Source organism: Lactuca sativa, chromosome 4, assembly GCF_002870075.4.
Source record: "Lactuca sativa cultivar Salinas chromosome 4, Lsat_Salinas_v11, whole genome shotgun sequence".
NCBI lineage: Eukaryota > Viridiplantae > Streptophyta > Magnoliopsida > Asterales > Asteraceae > Lactuca > Lactuca sativa.
Window position 1 is genome coordinate 272,693,928 of NC_056626.2, and position 16,778 is coordinate 272,710,705.

Genomic DNA, 16,778 nt, shown 5'->3' on the forward strand with positions numbered 1-16,778 from the left:
CATTCTACCCCTCTTTGACCTCTCTTGAATCAGCTTGACCAAAACCCCAAGGTTAACTGAAGTCAACTCTAGTCAACAGTTAAACTTTGACCAGGCTCATCGAGTGCACATGGGTGACTCAGCGAGTCCAAGCGTGTCTTCTGGATCCTTCTAAAGCCTCACTCGACTCGTCGTGTGAACCTTCCACTCGACGGGTTACCACTGGTCATGAATCGCGGGGCAACCTGATCCGATTCGTCGAGTTCCCTTATGGACTCGACGAGTTTCTTCCATGGCAACACTCATTCGACCTTCTGAGGTCATATCTGTGTCTCTAACTTATAGATCTGGCCTCCTAGCACCCAAAAGTCACATAAAGGTCTAAACTTGACGTTCACGCATGGTGTATTTTGCTCTATACATCATTATGACTCCATTGAAGCTTCATAGCTTCAAAGTTCCAAGGTTACTCCTTCATGGCCGCCTACTTTCAGGTTCTCTGGACCTCACAAGGTCCAGATCTACAAAATAACTCAAAAAAGGGTTTGGATGCACCCAAAACCCCATCAATAAGGTGATAGAAGCCCTAACTTAACCACCACAGGAAATATACTCAAACACAAGGGAGACAAGAGCTTGTACCATATCTGAAGATTGAAATGAAGATGAAACTGATCCACCAACTCTCCTCTGAGATCCTTGCAACACCCTTGACCTTCTTCTCAAAGAAATGGCCTCCAATTAGCCTCTCTCTCCTCTTTAGCTCACAAATAGCTCTAGGGTTTCTCTAAAGAGACGAAGATAATGACGGGAAGGGTCCAAGGAGGCTATAAGTGCCTTTAAATAGGCCCATGCACGAGAGAATTAGGGTTTCTGTTAACAACGCTGACTCGACGAGTCAGCTTGCCGAATCGTCGAGTCCATTCATTTTCCACGTCACCAAGCCGCGATCATGCTTGGCGAGTTAAGGCGCCAACTCGTCGAGTTACTCGTCATAACTTCGAAAACAAATACTCATTTTATCATACCTGCAAAATCTGGTTGTTACACCTTGGAAGCCTTAGGGAGGAAGTTAAGGGATTAGGGTTATCTAAGATACATCTGCCTTATCCTAAACCTTCCTTATCACTTATATAAACCCCTATAGGGTTGGATTTCTTCCCATGTACTCCAAGAAAGGCTTAGAGCCGAATTTTACACTTCCCTTCTCTCTCTCTCTCTCTCACTCTCTCTCTCTCTCTCGCTCTCTCTCCATAGTAATCCTTGGTTGCTAGGGTTGTTTGTGAGGCATTAGAGGTGCGACACTTGTGGCGCTTGCTACCAAAGGTCTTTCAAGCAAGGTTTTTAGATTGTTATTACAATATAACAATCAATGTATGTATTTTAATCCATATTGTGTGAATTTGATTATAATACATAGAACCTAGGGTTTTTTCTTTTGTGTTTAATTATAGAAAACCTAGATCCAATTCAATTACGGTTGCATGCACACATAGGATTGTACGTTTTGATCAAAACCCATTAGGACCCATTTTGGTCCATCTCCATTTTGATTTTGTTTTTTTCTAGTCTGAACGAACCAACAGTGGGTTCTAAATCCATATTACCGATGGTCGGAACCCAAAAACCATCGATCTATCTCGAAAAGCTAACAGCTGCTCCGCCAAACACAACCAACCGCCAATTTTCTCATTTTGTTGCCTACCAAAACAAAAACAGTTGCACCACCGCTGAAAATCATGATTGTTGTTCTGGAAACCTTTCCCGGTGGACAAAACACAAGTGATAGCAACTGAAGCATCGCCTCATCACTGTCGGCCACCCAACACACCAACACCTCTGTCGGAATCGCTGCTCTTGCTCTCTCTTTCTCTCTACCATCGTCTCCAGGCGACAAACCACCGGGACCACTCCTAGTCACTAGTTATCTCCAACTCTGGCAATCCAGTAAACCAGAGTCACCGTCAAACAAAAATCTGATCTTCCTCCACATTCGGCGCCTTCCATTGAGTAACCACCAGGAAAGGCCGACGAGATGTCCAGGAACCACATAAAACCCTCGAAGGATGAGAAGTCCAGTCACCGGTTTCTCCCTTTCGGTGCCTTTTTGAAAGATCAAAAAATGGATGTCGGTTGTAGTTCCTCAAAGCCTATGGAAGCATAAATTGGCATGTGGGTGCCTAACCCTAATATATTCATAAAAATAATAATTGGGTTTCCTCTAGAATATGGTTTGTATTTTTTGTATTTAGGTTATAACATTCGGTTGGGATTTCTCATATATTGGTATCTAGGCTACCTAAAAAGCAATTAAAATGACCCAGTTTTTTGCAAGAATAAATTAGCTTATCAGCTAATGCTCAAGTGTTGTGATTTTTCCCAACAAGCGTGATTCTAGAAGATGCACAACAACTCGGACCACTCGATATTTTCCGCAAAAAAATAAATAAGAAGAAAGAAGATAAAAAGATTTGGGCTAATAATTCGCAATTTGGGCTCATTTCAAAAATGGGTTGTGACATGTTGGATCATTACATTTTATTTGGGATACTTCAAAACAAGATTGGGCTCACTAGTTATAGTTGGGCTCCACTAAATAGATTTTGGACTCTCCCTACAAATAAAATGGGCTTCTTCAATAATGAGCTACACCAACAATAATAAAATTTGGGCTACTCTTATAAGGCAAAAATCACCCATTTAACCAGGTGTGTCACAGACACAGCTCAACAGAATACGCTTTCATAATATGCGTTGCGGTCCGGACCATTCAGAATTAAAAAAAGGAGGGAGAAGAGTAGTACAATGCTACTGCTTCTCATGAAGCATTTCGAAATGACCCTCAATAACTGTGTTGCTCGGCTATCAGTAGCCGTGTCGACCATTTTTAGGCAGTCCTGCGGCTAAACCCTCAACAGTCGCGTAGCCCATCCCTCAGCAGCGATGTGACCCAACTCAGCAACCACAAAGCCCAATCATCAGCAGTCACATTGTCTAACTCCCAATAGTCACACTTCCCAGCTCTCGACAGCCGTGCTACCCAGTTTTTGTTAGCATTTGTGTCACCTAGCCTTTTTAGCAGTCGTGTGGCCCAGTTTCCAGCAACTATGCATCAATATTTCCCATTCCTTGTCTCCTCTAAAAAAAGAGGGGGGGGGAGGAGAAGGGTTGGTACGGTACTATGCAGAAGTGATTTTTATTATGAATGGGCAGAGTTAAAGTACATGAAGAGTTGATTCTATGCATGATAGTTCATCCCTGAGGTGGCATTAGTAATCCAGATCGAAAAAGCAGCCTCTTGGTCTAACTCTCGATAGCCACGTTGCATAGCTCTAGACAAGGTTATCAGAAGACGAGGCATCAATCTTCACTACAGCTAATGGTGCAGCAAAGCATCAAGTGCCATTTTAGCATGAACTAATCACCCGAGCCGGACACACACATTGTCTGCCTCTATGACCAAGTCTGCAAGGTTCAGTACCCTTGCCTTGAGTCTCCTGGCTTCTCAGACCGACTGGATTATAGCGACAAGCTCCACATGCGAGGTTCAACGTCGTTTCCTTGAGTAGCCTGGCTTCTCAGCCCAACTCCATTATAGCGGCAAGCTCTGCATGTGAGGTTCAACACCATTGCCTTGAGTCACCTAGCTTCTTGGGCTGACTCCATTATAACGGCAAGCTCCGCATGTGAGGTTCAACACCCTTGCCTTGAGTCACCTGGCTTCTCGGCCGGACTCCATTATAGCGGCAAGCTCCGCATGCGAGGTTCAACACCCTTGCCTTGATTCGTTTGGCTTCTCGATGATTTTGTGGTTTACTGTGACGCTTTGATCATAGCATGGGGTGCGGTGCTGATGTAGTGGGGTCACGTGATAGCATATGCTTCGAGGTAGTTGAAGCCTCATGAGGCGAACTATCCAATGCATGATTTCGAGCTGAGGGCTGTAGTTTTTGCCCTCAAGATTTGATGGCATTACCTCTATGGGGTCCGTTGTAACATTTACACAGACCACAAGAGTTTGAGGAACCTCATGGATCAGCCGAATCTGAACATGAGGTAGCGTTGGTGGTTAGATGTGGTGAAAGATTATGATTATGAGATCCTTTATCACCCAGGCAAGGCCAATATGGTGGTCGATGCTCTTAGCCGCAAGGCAGTGGCGACTCCAATTCAATACATATGTCTGAGGATGACAGTGATTACTCCGTTGTTGGAGCAGATCCGAGAGCCGCAGGTCAAGGGTATGAAGGAGGAGCGCCGGAACTGTGAGCGGATCATCGGTCAGGTGGCCTCATTTTATTATGACAGTCGTGGATTGTTGACCTTGCATGGTAGGGTATGAGTCCCGTACTAGGGCGGAGTGCATATGTTCTGATGAATGAGGCCCACAAGTCGTGGTTCTCCGTGTTCGGTTTTATGTACTATAACACTCCTATGGTGCACATAAAACCCTAATGCTTTGGATCTAAGTTTTCTCAAGTTATACATGCAACAAAAATTATCCAAAGCATGAAACCTATAACTTGCATACAACTTTGATACTTGAAACATAAAAAACTAGTTAGAAGAACACCTCTTAGTTGTAGCATGTAGAATTTGGCCTTTCAAGAGCTTAGCACCTCAAGTGTGATGCCTCAAATGGTTCACAAAAGACCATGAACAAATGGAGGACTTTGAGAGAGGTGTTAGGAGCACACAAAATTGTCTAGGGTTTTCCCATGGAATCATTGGCCATTTTCGTGGTGCTAGGGGTTACATTTATTTTATGGAATTCCTAGAGTTTCAACTTGTAAACCCTAATCCACTTCCTTGGGCCTTTAATCCAATAATCCATATGATAAGCCTTATGGACTAACCTTCATGGACTCTCACATAAACTTAGTCCATTACTAATTAATCATGCATCATTGGCCCAAACTATATGTATCATTGATTTACATAATCAGTCCCCTTAATTTAATTAATCTCTGTTGATCACTAAATTAAATCCAAATTAAATTTTGACCAATATTAATTAAATAATATGATTTCTCAATTAATATATTATACTTATAATATATTAATAAATCACAAATAACCTCTTTCTCAAATATCCATCCTGTGAAATTGCTCTGGTGACTGCAACCGAAAATGGACCATGCTACTATCAGGTCAAGTATATACCAATTATAGTTATGGGCTTAGACACCTAATCCAAAAGTCTCCCACTTGGATAAGTGTAATAACTATTATTGCAAGTAAGACTCCAAAATCTGATTAGCAATCGTAGCTCCCAAAATCCATTGTCAACTCTGATCAATAATGTGTCCATTAGATAAATGATCATATATTCTTCCATGCTAGATATCGTATGGACATGAGACATGGATTATAATCATTCTCTATGTCCATGTGTTGTTTCCTGATTTCCGATTTATGATGAATGGCTAATTGAACAAATCAAACCAGTCCAGGCTTGGTTAAGCGCTTAGGGTGTCATCACTAGATCATCGAGGGGCCCACATATATCACTTTTATCCCTCTTAGGGTAAAAGTAATGGATAAAAATCGACTCATATGCTTGCTCTATTTACTCATCAAATCACACACAATAGTACATTTTATAACACCATGTTACTGGTGTGTTCGCATATCATCAATGTGAAACCGACTTGTAAAATGTAACTATATGTCTCCATTTCAAGAATATAAGATGTTATCGTCTCACAGTCACTCCTGATGAAATCCATGAAGTGATTCATATAAGAGTGGGTTTAATCCAATACTCAAATCTTATTACAGGAGTACTCATGAACGCTGCAACAAACTTTGCTATGTCTAAACACTGCTTCACCTTGACCCAAGGTCAATACCCTTCCTGATACTCCTGCCCCCTGGTTGTTGGCATTGGGGCAATCACGTTTGAAATGACCAGTTCCTCCACACCCGTAACAAGTGTAGCTGGCCCCAACATTTTTATATTCAAGCCAAGAAAAAAGTTAATCAGACCCATACAGCTCATCTCAAATTTAGTTTCCATCAACTTTCGGAACTTAGTTGTTAAGCTGGGGTTAGTTGACCCGAAGATGATGTCATCAACATAAATTTGGACGATCATCAAATGGTCACCATCTTTTTTGCGAAAGAAGGTTGGGTCAATTAATCCTTGTTTAAATTTAGTATGTTTTAGAAAACGAGTTAGAGTTTCGTACCAGGCCCTTGGAGCTTGATTTAGACTATCAACTGCCTTGTCCAGAATGTCACAGTGGTTCATATACTTTTCATTTATGAACCCTAGTAGTTGTTCCACATACACTGTTTCTTCGAGTTTCCCATTTAGGAATGCACATTTGACGTCCATCGGATAAACTTCAAATTGCTTGTGTGATGCGTATGCCGGAAAGATGCGAACAGATTCTAACCTTGCAACGGGTGCGAAGGTTTCTAAATAGTCGATGCCTTCTTCCTGATAATACCCCTTACTACGAGTCGTGCCTTATTTCTTATCACATTGCCTAAGACCAACAACGAATGCACCCTTTGGAGCGGGAATAAGTCTCCAGAACTTGTTTCGTTTGAATTCATTGAGCTCCTCCTACATTTCTTACACCCAATCAGAGTGATCAAGAGCAATTTGAACATTTTTAGGTTCAATTTTGGAGATAAACGAACTTAACATGCAAAATTCCACTTTAGAGAATAATGCAGTTCGCTTCGCCTTTTGTCGAGCTCTCATAAGAACACCTAAAGACGAATCTCCTATGACTTGAGTTTTCGGATGATCTTTGGTCCATTTAGCCAATGGAGGGTAATTTTCATCATACGTTGGATCCAATTCTTCATTCACTTCTTCAAACTCTGATTGTACATTTGAATCATCATTCGCATTTCCATTCTCCCCCTCGAATGATGTATGAATATCATCTTCTGAATTCGGATTCTCCCCCTGGAAAGGTGGCTCTAAGCTGACTTCAGGGGTTTCGTTCTCCCCCTAAACAGGAGTATCAGTTGAGGAGGTTGAAGAAGAACCCTCCCCATGCGATGTAACAGTCATATTTGTAGGTTGAACTGGAACTTCAAGATCTTTCGTAGTAGTGTGTTCCTGTTACGTTTCTTTCACAGCGTCATCAATGATTTTCGTCAATTCATCTTCCTTGTTGCCTGCTGCTTTGGACTCTGAAGATATTTCCTTTTCTGGCTCATCGAATAAGTTCAGGAACTCCTTGTAAAGGTTGGAGAGAGGGATGGTAGCATAATTCAGTTTAGGAAAGATCTCCTGTGTTGGACTGTCATTCTTCTGAAACTTCTTCATGTAATTATTGTCAAACGTAACATAGTAGGTTACTTCAATCCTGTTGGATCTTTTGTTGAGAACCCGGTATGCTTTAGAAGTTAGAGAATACCCCAGGAAGACACCTTTGTCAGCCTTCACATTGAATTTGTTCCTTTGTTCCTTCGAGTTAAAGATAAAGCACCTGGAACCAAAAACATGGAAAAACTTGACATTAGGTTTTCGATTATTTATAATTTCGTATGGAGTCCAGAGAATCGTTTATTAAGGACGGATTGGTTTTGGGTGAAGCTAGCAGTTCCTATCGCATCCGCCCAGAAGTACAGTGGCAGATTTACGAATGACAACATGGTTCTCGTAGCTTCGCACAACGAACGTTTTCGTCTTTCGACTACCCTGTTTTGTTAAGGAGTATACGGAGCTGAAAATTTGTGAGTTAATCCTTTTGCAGTCAAGAATTCTTCAAACACTTGGTTTTTAAATTCCATACCATTGTCACTGCGAATGTTACGAACCAGCTTTCACGATTGAAGCTCTATCTGCTTTATGAAGTCCTTGAGCTTAGGAGTGGCTTCTAATTTCTTTTTAAGAAAATGCAACCAAGTGAATCTGGAAAAATCATCTACAATTACGAGAATATATCTATTACCACCAATGCTTTCAATTGCAAAAGGACCACAAAGGTCTATATGCAAGAGTTCAAGTGGTTCAATGACTTTTGTGTTCACAATCATTGGATGACTTTTTCTGCTCTGTTTTCCCATTTCGCAGGCTGCACAAAGATGTTATTTGTCAAATTTCAGGAGTGATAATCCTTGCACTTGATCACCAAGAACAAGCTTGTTGATATCTTTAAAATTAAGATGTGAGAGTCTCTTGTCCCATAGCTAGTTATCATCAGTGGAAGCTCTCGCAAGTAAGCAAATTGTCGGCTTCCCTTTGATGGGATTCAGATTCAGTGGATACATTTCACCTTTTGTTTTGATTTCAGGATCACAGTTTTGGACTTCTGTTCAATGATCTCTAATCCTTCTTAGTCAAATGAAACTTTAAGACATGTTCCTACCACCAACTGCAAAATACTGAAGAGATTGTGTTGCAGTCCTTCCACGTATGTAACTTTGCGAATTGAAAACTCTCCATTGGTTATCATCCCATAACCTTTGATTTCACCAAGTGAATTTTTTCCGTATTTCAATCTGTCGCCATCCTTTAATGCTCTAAACTCTCACAGTTCCTCCTTCCTACGTATCATGTGACACAGGCAGGTACTGTCGATGTACCATTTAGAGTCAAACTGCTCATCACGAATTACCTGCAAAAGTTAAGCAGATTTAGGAACCCAAAGTTGTTTGGGCCCTCGTGAGTTTTTCACAGGAAAAGAAATAGCAGGATCAACCAGATAGGTTCATTTTATTAAGGTTGTTTTTATCTTTCTTTGTGATTTGAAAAACAGTAATCCTGTTGTCTTTTGAGTTCTTATCCCTGGAGGATAGATTCTTTTGTTTATATTGGATTTGTTGTTTAACAATCTTTTTCTCAACTATCTTAGGATTAGCTCCAAAACTATCTTTCCTTTGCCTTTGACATCATGTCAAGTCTTGGTAGAATGCGAAACATTAATATCATGAGAGAAATGAGAGTTGGATTTCTGCACAAGTTTCACGTGATTTGGAAAGAATGGTTTTTAAAAAACTTTTTGATTAGAGACTTGTGGAACATGATTTTGTTGTAAATTCTTAGGTTTCGCAAGTGAAGAGACTTTCGCATTTGGATTGGATTTTTCTTTATGAACGAAGTTGGGATTCTTAGACTGCCAGAACTGCTTTCTTTCCTTGAGATTCTTGTTGTATCTAGCATTCCTTTGACATTTTTGAGCCGCAAACTGCTTAGAGGATTTGTGAATACCTGCCCTAGGTTTTGGCTTTCTGGTAGGGGTTTCGGTCCGAACTGAAGATGTGTCACTTGGAACGTTCTTAGTCCCACTTGGACTAACCTTTTCATAGCTTGAATTGACTTTGTTTAGGGGTTCTGCTATGTATCAGCTCTTCATTTTCCATGAGGTCATTTCAGGTAGACATTTGGTTTCGTCTGCATTGTCGACCAAGGACTTTAATTCAATTGTTTGATCTTTTATCATCTTCGACCAAGGACTTTAATTCAATTGTTTGATCTTTTTTCAGTCCTTTAGTTGTAAAAACTTGGTTAGGGACGGTTTGAACTTTTGGGAAAACAGTTGCTTTAGCTTTCAAAAAATTAGATTTGTTCTCAGAAACATGTGCGAACACAATTGAATTTTCAGAAATTAGGACTTTCGCAGGTAGAGGTTCGTTTTTAACAAACTCAGAGCAGTCAACCTCATCCTTCACAGAGATTTCACTCATATCACTTTCATCGTCGAATTCAGAAACGTTTTCAACATCAGGTTTATTTTCTGAATTTAACTTCGTGCTTAATGAGTCAAACTTTTGTACAGTTTCAGATTTAATTTTCTCTTTATCTTATTCATCTAAAAGCTTTTTAAGCATGTTTTTGTGAACTTTGGACTTTATGAAAGATTCAATTTTGTCCTACCATGTAAGCATCTGAGGTTTCGTCTGATGAGACGATGGATTCGCACATGTAACACTCTGCGTCGATTTCGTCCTCTTTCAACTCAAAAAAGGGAAAAATCATCTTGTGAATTTTCTTTCCAATATCACAATTTAGATGCAACTGGTTAATATTTAAGTAAATTCTTTTGGCAATCAAACAGAAAATGTTACGCTGTTTTAAAAGACCTAAATTATCTCTCTGCAAATAAATAGACTCATCCCTAGACTTAGACAAATCTGACTTCAACTTTTCAATCCACATGCGTCTCTCTTCACTTTTTGACGAAACCCTGCCGGGTTGATCGATTAAGTTAGAATTTGTTAAGCGAGTTTGTTTTAAACTATCACTAAAACTTGAAAATGTGTATGCTAAGTCGTTCAATTTAGTTTCATATCTAGATAGAGGTATATTCAAAGATTCCAGAATGCAGTTGACCTTATTGATCACCTGCTCGCATTTGCTTATCTGCTCAACAACTGGTTTCGTAGTGAAACAGCTATCGGCACCACGTCCACCATCAGTTGCATAGCCTCTCATCTCTAACACTTCACTTGTAACCATCAAACACCTTCCATTAAACTGCGAAACTTCATCCTTCACTACGAAGCTCCATCCACGAGTAGGTTTGCGAACCTCTTCATCTTTAAAGTTAGTCGACCAGACTTCGACTCTACCAAATTCATCTTCAGTTTTGTTTTCCTGCACAATTAAAGCAGGCATAGTGTTATTGGTGTTCTTCTTCATTTTTATCTCCTCTAGCTTTCGGTGTGACATCCCCAAAATCACGGCCAGAAAAGACCGGTTTCATTTATGCTTTTAAAATAGTTTTAGAGTAAATCCATTGATTTAAACGAGTTGCGGAATTCGTTCCCAAAGAAAAATATGATAAAATAAAGTTTATCAAAGCATTTCATCAAGAGATGCATTTTCGTTATAACAATATTCGGGATGTCATGTTCTGATAAACAGACCAAAAGCATAAACAACAAAAGATAGACCATACAATAGTTACATATAACAACTGGTCTAATATCAAAAGATCTTGATAAGTCATCCAACTTATGCTCTCGCGCCACTACCTGTAATACAACAAAACTGAGTGGGTCAGGCTTGGGAGCCTGGTGAGCATATAGGGGTTTCAACCCAAAATAAAATACTTCAAAATTATGTGTTAGAAGAAAGTAACTATGCATTCACTTGATCAGAAGATGATTGGACAGCACTACGGCTTGTAGAAGTAGTATTCTTCAGTAGATCTGGAAGATCTTCACAAAAATTGGCTTCTCGCGGGCAGAGCTTCGGCTCGGGAATTGCACTTCTCGGGATCTTCGGGGCTTCGGGACTTGCTTCGGGGCTGGGATTAATATCGGGGCTTCGGGATATTTCTTGCACGAAAAACGATGCAAAACGGGAGACAGGGAAGAGACAAGGAGCAAAAAGGTTTGCTGCCCTCACACCCTTTATAGGGCCGAACTCTCGCATTACGCTGGGCGTAATGCTCAGCTACGCGGGGCGTAGCTCGAAAACATCATCGCTTACATATTCGAGGCACTCGAGTCCGAGAGGTTCATGCACCAGGGTACGCTGGGCGTACTTCGGATAAGATCAATGACTCCTTCGGATATACATCCGAATTAAATATTAATTAATAAATATTAATTATTTAAAAACTTCAGAAATTCATATCTTCTTCATACGAACTCTGTTTTCGACGTTCTTTATATCCACGCGTAGGTGAGACTACGCTCTACAACTTTCGTTTAGACTCTGTCGGCTAATTTTGAATTTATTTTTATTATTTATTTTTAGTAGGCCGAGACAGGAAAACTTCGTTATAAATTCATAACTTCTTCATCTGACGTCCGTTTTCGTCTGTCTTTTCACCATTCCACTACTATCAATGAGATCTTCGATTCTTGTTTAGATTGTTTCGACCAACAATCACTCAATCTCGAATTCGAGTTTCGGGATGCATACTGCTAAGCTGAAACTTAGAAAAATCATAATTTCCTCATACGAAGTCAGATTTGGGCATTCTTTTTATGCACGCTCTCGGTTTAACGAACTCTACAAAATTTGTTTAGTTCACTAGGGCTAAATATCGCTCTAACATAAATTCACTTTTTACGTCATTCAGCGTCGTGTCGGTTTTGTCGCAAAACTTCGACATATCATAACTTCTTCGTTGTAACTCGGATTTCGGCATTCTTTATATATTCGGAAACCTCGTTTCAACTACTACAACATTATCCATAGATATCGGCTTTATCTAACATTTCATTTTGACACTTATTTTCATACTTAATTCAATTAAGTCACACAGTTAAGCACAAAACACATAATACTCAAATAATACACTTCTATTATTTCAAAACGGGTTACAAAGGTTAACCTAGACTATCACATCATCATTAATGACAAGCCCAGAAACACAGGCGTTACATTCGGAGATAGTAAGCTTCATCATCCTCTCCTTCCTTCTTCTCGTTTAATCTTCTCAGCATGCACTCCTTGGCCAGATGGTTTTTTCCATGACAGTAATTACAATCATAACTAGAGTCCCCCACAAGCTTTTTATCCTTCTTCGCCTCTTCTTTCTAAGAGTTATTCGCACTCTCCTCCTTTACCTTTTCAGAGCTATAACTGCCCTGCCAGTTTTGGTTCTTGTTACGACCAAAGTTCTTTTCTGCGAAACTCTTTGAATTTGATACCATTAAAGTGAATCCCTCCTTAGAGATTTCACAATCGAAGAGATCAAACTCTGAATCGTCACCATCTACAGTTTTTACCCTTCACAACAAGGGCCAATGATCCCATCCCAGAAACTATTTTCCCTTCTTTTGTCACTTCATTTTCATGTGACCTCAATATTCCAACAAGCTTTGCCAATGTATAGTTTTTGAACTGCTCATGCGCTTTTACAGTAGAAACTACAGCCTTCCATTCAGATCTCAGCCCGTTCATGAACGTGACTTTTTGCTCGATTAGTTTACGTCCAATCTTGTGCTTCATTATTCTACTGAGAAGATGATTATAGCGACTGAAATTTTGATCAAGACTCTCAATATCAGCATCAGATGAGTACAGTTCCTTAAGCCTGACCCAGATGGCTTTTGTTGTGTCGTACGAACTAACCAAACGGAAAGTGTCTGGTGGCAAGGCAAACCTGATGATCCTCATTGCTTTAACATTGCTTATCAACCTGTCTTTCTAGTCTTGTGATACATCTTTAACATCAAGAAGAAGCTTGTTGTAGTCGGCTTGAGTTTTGATTTCTCTTTTTGTTCCTATATGAGTAAACGTCTGAACAATAATGGCTTCCCAAATAAAATAGTCATTGTCTTCAAGCTCGAGGATATAGTCTTCATAATGCAACGCCCACACTTCATAATCATTGGGAAAAGAATGGGAATTCTCGTTGTAGATCCAATGTTGCTTGAAAGATTTATTGAGTTAACGTGAGAATCATCCGTCATGTTTAGAGATTGTTAAAACCTGTACGAATCATATGTGTAAACTAAATGGGTTTTGGGTAATATCAAGATCAAAGATCAGCGTCGATAACAATGATGACGGCTAAACCAGATCCAATAATAGCGGCAACCCTAAAAACTCTTTTTAACATAAGAGATGTGTATAGATTACACAGTCTCCTGCTTTGATATCAATTGATGAGTTAAAAATTCTAAAGATTGATTAGATTCAAACAAATAATATCAATCAAACACGAATATGAATCAAGAATGTGTCGAATGATTATAAATCACAGTCTCAGAAAATCTTGATAAAGAACTGCTACTGTAGAGGTGTGTATGGTTTATAATCACACGATTAACAATTACATGATGCATGCATGCATCTTAAATAGTAAAACCATAATCATTAAATATGGGTGAACATTCCCAACCGGGATACACAAAACATTAAATAAAAGGCCCAAAAGACGCAACACTAAGATACTCAACATATATCACACTTTGAGATGTATGTAAACATTTTTTATATATCTATATGTATTATTTTAATTAAGATATTTATATGTAAATTACTAAAAATATTGAAATCTTATCTTTACCATTTTAATTATTTTAGTTTATCTTATGTTTTTATAATTTGTTATTTAATCGTTGGTATATTTAAGAGCACAAAAATGAAATTTTATTACACACAAAATATAATTTTTTTGGGGACAAGTAAAATCTTATAATAGCTAAAGTACAAAAAATAATAATTTTTTAATAAATAACTTTTTTTATTTTTTCAAAACTAATATGTTTCATATATATTTAAAATAGATATTAATATATTATTTCCAATAATAACTGTGAAGTTACTTTTATGACAACTAAAATATAAACTAATAACAATAAACTTTTACACCCAAACAATTAATTTCGATTTGAAAATTTGTTATGTACAAATACAATGTAAATTTCGGTAAGAAAATCTTCATTTTTTTGGGACTAAATAATTTTTTTGTACGACGAAGTTTCAAACAATATATATCTTTTCAATTTTTTTTAAATCTTTTATTTATTTGTGGGTTTCATTAGAAATTTATAACATTCATTAATTTATACCAAATTTTTAGTTTATACTTATTTTATACTCCTCCATTATTATTAATCATAATTACCTCCCCCTCCGCCCAAGGGAGGGGTTCTATGAAAACAAAAACCTTTTATTTTTAAACAAAATTGCAAAAATGGTTTCTCTCATATGTATTTTTTGGGTTTAAGTCCAAACCATGATTTTTTTAGTTTTGCGGTCCTTTTGAGTTAGTTTCACTGTGTTTTTGGTCCCTCTGAATAGTAAAATGACTGTAATACCCTTGAGTTATTTATTTTTCATTTCTTTTTAATATAATACTAATATATTTATTTTAATAATTAATTAAAGACACAATTGCAAAAATGATCCATATGGTATGCATTTTTTGGGGGTTTTAGTCAAAACTATGACTTTTTTAGATTGGTGGTCCTTTTGAAGTAGTTTTGTTGTGTTTTTAGTCCCTCGGTAAACTGAAATGACTGTAATGTCCTTCTAATATATTTTTTTCTAATTAATTTAAATGAAAAAGAAAATAAATAATTAAATTGGACCCACATCTCTTCTCTCTCTCTCTCTCTCTCTCTCTTAAGTGGGGACCACCAAGAAATCGAACACACACACTTTACAGTTCACACGAGACTATATATCATTGATGGAGAAGTGCAGGTTCTATTTGTTCACAGTTACAATTGTAGGATGATTTTGGGCTCAACCATTCTCATATCCCTCTTTTATTTGTCAATGGCTATGACATTAGTAAACTTGATCATATGGCACCCAAGCACATCGCACCTCTGAAAACCTAGAACCACCACCACTCATTCGCGCAGTCACAAACCAACCACCATCACAGAAAGAATCCACCACCACCTACAACTACCGCCACAACCATGGCTGCTATTGAAATTTGAATGATTTGGTCATACTTAATCATTAAATTTTCCCAATTCACGCAGGAACAAATTTGCTATCGATGCATAACAACAAAAACAATATCACTCTGGTTCTCATTATGTTTTGTCATACTTAATCATTAAATTTTCCCAATTCTTTGTCTTAACCCAGCTACATTTCTAGTGTGGTATAACTGATAAATTAACGACGGTGCTAAATTGACTCCACCCCTTTCTTCTTACTGGCAGATTGATTTTGAACAACAACAGGTATGTATACTTTAATCAATGGCGCATACGCTTCCTGTCATCTTTGTTTTTTTCCAGCCAGATCGAGTCGAAGGAATCGTCGTTCTCGGTGTTTTGTTCTTTCCTAGATCTACAAATATCAATCCGACTCAATTGTTGACCAAACCGTTCAGATTTCAATGGCGGCCATGGTTGTGGCGGTAGTGGCGGGTGGTGGTCGATTCTTTCTGTGATGGTGGTTGGTTTGTGACGGCGCCAATGAGTGGTGGTGGTTCTAGGTTTTGATAGGTGTGATGTGCTTGGGTGCCGTATGATCAAGTTTACTGAAGTCATAGCCATTGACAAATAAAAGAAGGATATGAGAATGGTAGAGCCCAAAATCATCCTACAATTGTAATTGTGAACAAATAGAACCCGCAATTCTCCATCAATGATATATAGTCTCGTGTGAACTGTAAAGTGTATGTGTGTTCGATTTCTTGGTAGTCTCCACTTGAGAGAGAGAGAGAGAGAGAGAGAGAGAGAGAGAGAAAGAGAAAAGAGATGTGGGTCCAATTTAATTAATTATTTTCTTTTTCTTTTAAATTAATTAGAAAAAATATAAAAAAAATATATCAGAAGGGCATTACAGTCATTTCAGTTTACTGAGGGAATAAAAACGCAACGAAACTACCTCAAAATGACCATAAATCCAAAAAAAAAATCGTATTTTGGACTAAAACCCCAAAAAAAAATCATACAACAACGATCATTTTTGCAATTTTGTCTTATTTTTAATCTAAAATAACAATTCATTTGTAATTTAACCCAAAAGTACTTATCAAAAGAGTAACATAGTTTTATTTTTATTTTAACTCAAAAGAGTAATGTAATTATATTTTTAAATCAAAACGGAAAAATACTTTTATCATTAATCCAAAAAAGAAAATTATTTACATTTTTAAAAAGCAAAATAGATACCAACTTTTATTTTTAAATCAAAACAAAAATTACTTTATTTTAACAAAAACAATTCACCAAAACGAACTAAACGACACCCGGGAACTATTTGTCCAAACTAAACTATTTGCAGAATGAATATTCATCGACGTTGCTCATGTATTGCGTGTTATAAACATATTTATCGAAGAAATATTGATGAAATGAGACTCTTCACCGAAAATTATTATTCAATGCCCACTAAAAGGATAATAATCGACAAAAGAAAACTATTAAACGCCCCGTATTTGTCGTCCGCTGCA